Genomic DNA, 8926 nt, shown 5'->3' on the forward strand with positions numbered 1-8926 from the left:
TAAAATAAGCTGCTTTGCTGTGAGTTCTGGCTATTGAGGACCATTTCAGAACCATGCTGACCCAAGACATACAGCCTTGGAAATTTGCATACCGAATTCCAATGACTTTCTAATTTATGACAGGAGAACAGAATGGGAGAGAGGTTGACATGCTGCTGCTGCCCTCTCCAGCATTTGCTTTGATTCATTAGCGCAGCCTTGAATAGACTTCAGGGGTCTAATAAAACCTGTTCATGATCTTGTTCTGAAAGAAAGGTAAGAAAAGAGACTGACACATGTCTTTAATATTTTGCTATAACTTTTCCCATTTCTCTTGAGAGAGAAACTGATGTCTAATTCTCCTTCTCCATCTTTCATTGAAGACTAGATTTAATGGGCTATTGAACGGTATTTAGTCATGTATAGATATTTCCTGCAATGTGACCTGCAGTATTAATCATTTTAGGATAGTCTCTCAATAGGCAAGATAGTCTTGTAATGACTTTCTTAGGTAGATAACAACAATAGGCCCAATTTTCCTGTAGGTAGTGGCTCAGGAGTAGGAAATCTCCATGAGGTTTTCATAGTGTAGTTTTATATCTGAACTTTGCATGAGAGGAGGGCAGAGGTTGTTGGCTTCCCCCATGGAACAGGCTGTAAGGCCAGCCCTCAGGCACTGTGCATTCCCTAGGAATTATGAGAGATCAGGTTCTGCACTGTCCTCAGTAGTCTCTACTGCCTTTGACCTCTTCAAATGGTGGGATTGCCAATATGGAATGGGAAGCAAATACAACCATTAAGCATATCTTTACATTTGTAAGAAGTCTATCTGGCTGCAGGGGATCAGCTGCCATTTTGAGAGGCAGATAAGATGCAGTGCGTTACAGAGAAGGCTCACACTGTGATGTCTCATGGAGATTTTACTTCTTTATGTTTTCCCTTAATCAGAAATAAAACTTTCAAACTATGGGGAAAAATCTACAGAAGAAACCACTGAGAACAGAACATGACACACGTCTGTTCCCTCTTCACAGGTTTACCTGTCCCATGAGAATTTTCAAGATATCAAAATTTTTCTCAGCCCAATTCAGGACTACAGGAATGAGTGCCTAAATCTTGATTTTGACTTTGTTTTTACTTTTAATCTAAATAACTATAAGCTGAAAAGTGAAAATTTGTATTGAAAAAGTCATTATTTGTATATTTTCTAATTGTTAGCTTTGTTGAAACCAACCCTTTCCTGCAAATAGTTTTGGGTTTGATTAACCAACGTTTTCCAAAGGAGCACTGGGAGGGCAGCGGGGGTGGGGGTGGGGGGAGTTCACGGGAAAATTCCTGACCAGCTTAAGTAATTGGGACCTGTATGGCTGAGAGTAATAATATAATATAATATAATATAATATATAATATAGAGAAGGTTTAACATTTACTGGGACTTCTGGTTATTTCTGCAACAGATCTACTGATAACGATAATTTTACTGTTGAACATAGCAGTCAAGCTTGACATTCAGTTATGTTAATAGGCTGTTAATGGTGGATAACAGCACAGCCAGTGAGAAGAATGGTCACCATAGCAGGATAAACTGACTGACTCATCAAACCAACTAGCAGGCCTCCCTTCCCCTCTATGTAAAAGTTCTGCTTCTCCCAGGGGCTGTGGGACTGTTAATCTGTCAATAAAGTTTTTGTTGTGCTCAAAACATTTTACTGAGACTCTAGCATCATTGCATAGGAAACGAGAATGCTGGAACTTGATATATATGAGTATAGGTAAAGGTTCTGCTTAAAGTGGCCCAAAAGTGCAATTTCAGGCAGACTAATGGGGGAAACTTGTCTGTCTTCTCCTATCCACAATATTAAACTTCTTAATATGTATATAATAAAGCCATGGAAACTTTCCTTTGAACTATTTAATGGAGCCAGAGTATTTGTTAGATGTTTAATTTTAGTCCAGGAAAGTCCCTCGGATATGAATCCTATTGCTGGCGTTAAAAAAAAAAAAAAAAAAAAAAAAAAGCCTGATATGGCTTCTGCTGTCTCATGTCTTATAGAAGCATTAGTACTATGAATTCTGTAAAAGCTTTGCTGGTATAACTGAAAAACTATGCCTTGAGTGCTGGGAAGTATATAAGAAAAAATGATGCAGTCCAATTCTAACTACAGCATACAAAGGAAACGATCAGTCATTATTGACTGGAAGAAAATGAATAAATATTGTTACAGATAACACATATATATCCTTCAACTCAATGTATTTATATTAGCATCTGAGTGATGACTTCTCTCAGGAAGACCAGTAGAGCAGTTCTATTAGCTTTCTTGACGGATATCATTCTTTTCAGGGTCAATGAACTTCTGATGTAAAATTATTGTTGTTACATATTCCTTGGGGGGTATGCACTTTCTCTCACATTGGATTATATCAAAAATTCAAACCGGCGTGCCTAAAGTTAGGCTCCTAAATCCATATTTAGGCATATAAATGAAAGTGGCCTGATTTCTACATATCCCATAGAAGTTAACCCAAAATGAAGGTGCTTGACACTTTTTTTGGGGGGGAGGAGGTAAGAGCCTTACATTTGGGTGACTAAATGCAGCTGTTGGAGCCTAACTTTAGGCACACAGGTTTGAAAATTCAGTCAATAACATTAAAAGATGTTTTCTGTTTGGTACAAAATGGATTTAAATTGTTTATCATGTTAAAGCCAGGAAAAAAGTGACCAGATAAAGAAGTTAGTTATAAAAAGGAGGTAAGAAGAAACCTGGCTAGATGACCAGTAAATGGAGGTTCAGTTCAGTTTGCCAACCCAGAACCTTTTTGACGTTTGAAGATTTTTGGTTAGCCGCTCACCCAGCTTCCCATTTTATGTCATTTCAGTTCCTGGTTCTCACTAAGCCCTGAACTGGAAGTACAGAAATACTGTAATAAAAGGCCCAGATCCAAAGATAATTGAAGTCAATGGAAAGTCTCCTGTTAATTTCACTGGGTTTTGGACTGTGCCCTAACTTTTCTCATGCTATTTCTAATACAACAGCAAATGTGAAGTACTAGAAGTCTCACAACAAACCTTTTTCATAAGATCTCCAGAGTAATTTTGCTAGACCCAAGTGCATGTAATTTTTTCAGTGTTTCAGATAAATATGTGAACTGTTGTGTTCATATCTGAACTGTGCATCTTTCTGAGAGTGACCAGTCACTAATAAAAATGTCATCCATATTTTTTAATCTTCCCTGGCAGAAGTGCTGCTTTTGATGCTAAATCCTTTACTAACTCTTGAGAATATATCAAAATGTCATGTTGTGCAGTACACCTACTTTTTTACCCCGGGATTGTAGCTGATCAATATGAATGCTATACAGAAGGAGATCGTTTCACATCACATAACTGCTTTTCCAAATACCAGTGGCAAATAGTCAGCAAATCAATAAAATGGCACTGATGTATAGTCAAAAGTTACTTATGATGCTTTCAAATCCATATCATCATGTGCCTTTTTATTGCATCCCCTCTGAACCCACCAAAACATAATCTAGTACAAAAGAGATCTTTGATTTGAATGGCTGGCAAACTTGCATAAAGATTTTGGGAAAACCTTTTGTACAATGGGGTTTGATTTTAATTGTGTTTAAATGAAACATTTTGGAGCTGTTTTCCTCCCTAATCTTTGAAGGAAACATTATAAAACCTTTTGGTATATGCTGAAATACCATCCATTTTATGAAAAAGAGGTCCATTAATGTTTATGGTACCGTTCCCTTCCTTTGAATACTAAAGGACAGTCAAGAGTTATTGCTTGAATGTCACTGAATTAATCTTGCTGAGGGTTTGGATCATATCATTTACTTGTGTTAAGTTACCTCATTCATTCATACCTGTTCCTTTAAAGATATTCATCTTGTGTGAATTAAAAGCAACAGAACTCTACTGTTACAATTTCCAAGACAGTAACTCTATACTCCCAAAGACTGATAGTGTTTCCCTTGAAGCCAATGGTGAAATTCCCATTGACTTCATTGGTAGTGGAATTAGATCACATATGAGTGGCACAGCAGAGAGGTAAGTAAGTGGAGCAAATATAATGAATGTGCTGTGCCTCCAGAAAGAACACAGTCATGAGGGTCAAGACAAGCGTAAACTTCTGATGGCGCCGAACAGACAGTGAAAAAAGCTGACATCCCTCATTTATTCCCAGGACAGGTAAAGCAACTGCAGCACCACTGAAAGATGTTCCATACATTGTCACCCACCCACATCTTCCCTGATCAGTAGGGCTCACTTTAAGGGCAGAGAAGACAGTTAAGGCGCTATGCTCTGGGCCTCTCTGTTGAGGCTGCCAGTAAAAGAAAGGTATTAGGTTTAACTATGAAGTGGATAGCTGTGTGCTAGGAATCACATTATGACTGCCAGCACATTTTACATTAGCTCCTGAGAGCCCTCAAACTGAGTGGAGCTGCATTTGAACCAGTGACCTAGAAGGACAAGTCTGAGTCGCCAGATGCCAGTTGCTAACCAGCCATTCACATGTGAAGTGTCAGGGGAGCCTTTTAAAAAAAATACCACTCATAAGAAATAATATAATAATCTGGTGTTGTCGTAAATTTCTCTAGTCCCTCTTGCCCACAAAACATAGTTGTATGAAAGACACTTGCTCCACCTTTAGGTACTTCTGGGAGAGAAACATTCCTTTTATTTCAGTAACATACGATACCTAGGACTAAATGTGAAAGATTTTGAAACCAAATACTTCTGAATAAAAGCCTGGCTGAACTTGGCTTCCAAATAAGAAATTGTGCTGTGATGGCGTGTTTCTCCCACACAGGCTCTGAAAGGGTTAATGTGTGCCTGAGAGTCCAATCAATCCAACTGGTTACACTTGGCCCAATTAAAGATGAGTCCCTGTGGGTGATTAGTATAAAAGAAGAAAGTCTGAAGCAGAAGGAGTCTACAATCAGTCTCTGGGATTACAGAGTAGGGAGACTGGATGGGTGAACTAGGAAGCCTAGGAGGAGCGTAAACACTGGCATTCTTGTTAAAGAAGGCTGGTAAGTAGTCAGGAGAGACACAGAGCAGCTTCTGGGCTGGAAAAGGCTCTGGTAGTACACTCTGAAAGAAAGACAGAGATTGGACTTCTTGGGAGAAGGCCCTGGAAGGTGTTCAACCATGGAACAGAACAGAGAAAATTTAAGAGCGATGAAAAGTTAAGCCTGAAGAGGGTGGAAATTGAGTTTATATTTGTATTTGTTAGTGTGTTATTTTCTGATGGATTCCAGTGGAGGCCCTGTGAGTCCTGGACCTGAGAGAAGGGTGAACCTGGAGAGGTGATGGAGCAAGGGCCTCAAAAAGAAGCCATGATAGGAAGAAGTCCAGGGAGAGAGCAGCAAGGAGTCTGAAAAAGCAGGCCTTGGTTGTCAGTTATAGGGCTCTTGGACTGGAACCCAGAGTAGTGGGAGGGCCTGGGTTCCCCTACAAGCCACTGGCATGGTGGCATGAAGCCCCTGAGAAGGGAATAAGGATGACAGAGCCCTGAGAGAAGGGTGTAAAGACCATGAATCCCAAAATTATGACTGAAGACCTTTTGTGAGGATACTTGGACTTCTACGTGTTGGGCTTTGTTACCCCAAAAAGGATGGCACTAAACTGTGATGTGGCCAGAGGGCCAAGTAAGTTACAGGATGAGTGACCATGTTGCAACTGGAGTGGCTGTTAGCAGGGAGTATCAGGTGGGGAAAGCCTCCTATGGCACATCGAGTCATAAAGGGGCACACCAGCGGTGAGTCCACTCTTTCTCACAGGCGGAGACAAAGACAATAAGTAGTTGAAATAAAATAAACTGTCCTGACAATTTGCCAATCCTTTGAACTAATCCCAAAACACATTTTGTTTTCCCCTGAAGTTCATTAACATTTGGTTAACTTTTAAAAATGTATTCTTGTTCATTGGTGCTCCTCTGCAATTTTCTGATTTCAGCTGTAATATCCCACAAAAGACTAAACGTTGCTATCATTATTATGCTTTAAGTACCAATGGCGTGCTGTGTGAGATGCAAAGACAAGGTACTTCTCCTGAAGGCTGTACATTCTTAGGGTCAGATGACGTTAGCCTTAGCTGGGTAGTGCCTTACTCCAAAAGTAGTCCCACTGCTATCAATGGATTAGCATGAGATTAAGGGTAGCAGAATCTGGCCCTAAACTGGTCATGAAACTGGTAAAGAACTGACCATCTCTCACATTTTGAGGTGTTTCTGTCATTTCACGGCTTGGGCTTCCTATCAGGGCTGTAGTGGTGGTCAAATAAATCAAAGTAAAATAAATGTACTTTTCCTCCCAATATATCATTCTTTCATGGGCGATCCACACAGGGATGAGTGGCTGCACTAGCCCAGATGTGTAGCCTACATTCCATCAAAGGCCTTTAAAACAGGAGGAGGTGCCCCTAATCCATTTAACACTCTGCAGCCACAGCAGAGGACAAAGGGACCTTTGAAAAGTACTTGTGACTTGCTGTTTTCAAGGAAACTTCTAAACAAGTTTTAAAGTCCACCTCTATTTCAGACTGCATATCCCTAAATTTAAGCATATGCTTAAGTGCTGTCCTAAACAGGGATGTTTTCCTGAATTGGATCCTGAATGAATGTATAGTGAGAGAAGAGGTTATAGAGTACCCAGCTCAAATTTTGACTGAGAACCCAGCTCAAATTTTGACTGAGAGTCACCACATCTCCTACCACCAGTTATGATTTATGATTATGCAGTAAGTTAACCTCTGTGAGCCTGAATGAAAAGGAATCATCAATAAATTCATTTTTTATTAGTTGAAAAAATGGAAAATATATATTTGCAGTCACTTGTGTGTGGCCCACTTGTCTTGTGGCATCAGGATCTTCCCAAACTTGGGATTTTTTTTTCTTCTTTTTGCCTAGAGGTTTTTGCTGGGTTCTCTATGTTCCTGAATGGAGCTCAAAGGCTATTTGGGTTCTGGATACCATGATAATTGGGATGGCCTTTTGTCATAAACAGATAGCTAAGGGTTAATGTCTCTTTCACCTGAAGCACCTGACCAGAGGACCAATCAGGAAACCGGATTTTTTCAACTTTGGGTGGAGGGAATTGAGTGTCTGAGTCTTTTGTCTGTCTGCCTGCTTTCTCTGAGCTTTGGAGAAGCAATTTCTACTTTCTAGTCTTCTGTTTCTAAGTGTAAGGACAAAGAGATCAGATAGTAAGTTATATGGTTTCTTTTCTTTGGTATTTGCATGAATATAAGTGCTGGAGTGCTTTGATTTGTATTCTTTTTGAATAAGGCTGTTTATTCAATATTCTTTTAAGCAATCGACCCTGTATTGTATCATCTTAATACAGAGAGCCCATTTGTATGTATTTTTCTTTCTTTTTATATAAAGCTTTCTTTTAAGACCGGTTGGAGTTTTTCTTTACTTCAGGGAAATTGAGTCTGTACTCACCAGGGAATTGGTGGGAGGAAGAAATCGGGGAGATCTGTGTGTTGGATTTGCTAGCCTGATTTTGCATTCCCTCTGGGGGAATAGGAAAGTACTTTTTGTTCCAGGATTGGGAACGGAGAGGGAGAGTCACTCTGTGTAGTTTCACAGAGCTTGTGTCTGTGTATCTCTTCAGGAGCACCTGGAGGGGGGAAGGGAAAAAGGATTATTTCCCTTTGTTGTGAGACTCAAGGGATTTGGGTCTTGGGGTCCCAGGGAAGGTTTTTTCAGGGGGACCAGAGTGCCCCAAAACACTCTAATTTTTTGGGTGGTGGCAGCAGGTATCAGGTCCAAGCTGGTAACTAAGCTTGGAGGTTTTTCATGCTAACCCCCATATTTTGGACGCTAAGGTCCAAATCTGGGACTAAGGTTATGATACCTTTACATTTTCTAAGACAGATGCCAGAGAGACCCCTAAATTGCCTCTGCTTTCCAACATACTGTCCCAGCTACCATCCTTCCAACTGGGAAGCATTTGATGAGATTTCCTTTGGACCCTCCTTAATCATCTTGCAGGGCACTGTACTTAGTTACTGAATTGCATTGACATGCTACCAAGACCTTATTGCTACAAGACCTTGGAGAGACTTGAACTGAGCATCACATCCTTGAGAGGTAGAGCTAATGGTTCTGGTCCCAGTCTGGTCCATGGGAGACCTAGGTCCACTTCCTGCTCTGCCTCCTATTTCCTGTGTGACTCTGGCCAAGTCACTTAATCTCTCTGTGCCTCCTTTTCCCCAATCTGTAAAATGGGATAATAACACTTCCCTACCTGAGAGATGTTGTGAGGATCTTAGATACTCTGGTGATCTGGGCCTTTAAATCCCTTAATTTGATAGAACCCTAGCCCCCTCAGACTTTTAAGGTTTAATGACCCCCTGTGAAAGCTTACCTTTTTTTTGTTCATATTCAGAAATTGTGACTGCCTTTTGCATCATGCCACAGTGCCTCATAATATATTTCATCTGTAATTTCAGCAAGGTGATTGTCATTCTAAAACACACACAAAGATTTTCAAATGTTTTCTGATTCAAAAATCTTTTCATTCCAAAAATAAGGACCCAACATTCATTGGAAAGTGGCTCATTTTCCATGGGAAATGGCTTTTTCCTCAAATAGCAATTGAAGATGAGCTACATTTAAGTGAGAATGGGCCCATTTTCATGTTCCTGACAAAAAAGAAAAAAAAACTTAGAACATGGAGTCCCTCTTGCATTTGTTTACAAATCTCATGCTACTTTAATGTTCATGATCCAACTTGCAGAATGAATTTCTGGCCCTCTTAATGGTAACATTCCCAGTGACTTCAATGATGCCTGGATTTCACCTGCAATCTCTGTTCAAAGTCAAACTTGCGGCTCCAAAAACTGTTTTCTAATACTATTTCCATCTTTCTACCCTTTATTCCCCCTTCCCACCTCCAGGCTGCCACTCACTGTCCAGCACTAAGC

Source organism: Gopherus flavomarginatus, chromosome 6, assembly GCF_025201925.1.
Source record: "Gopherus flavomarginatus isolate rGopFla2 chromosome 6, rGopFla2.mat.asm, whole genome shotgun sequence".
NCBI classification, from domain to species: Eukaryota; Metazoa; Chordata; order Testudines; family Testudinidae; genus Gopherus; species Gopherus flavomarginatus.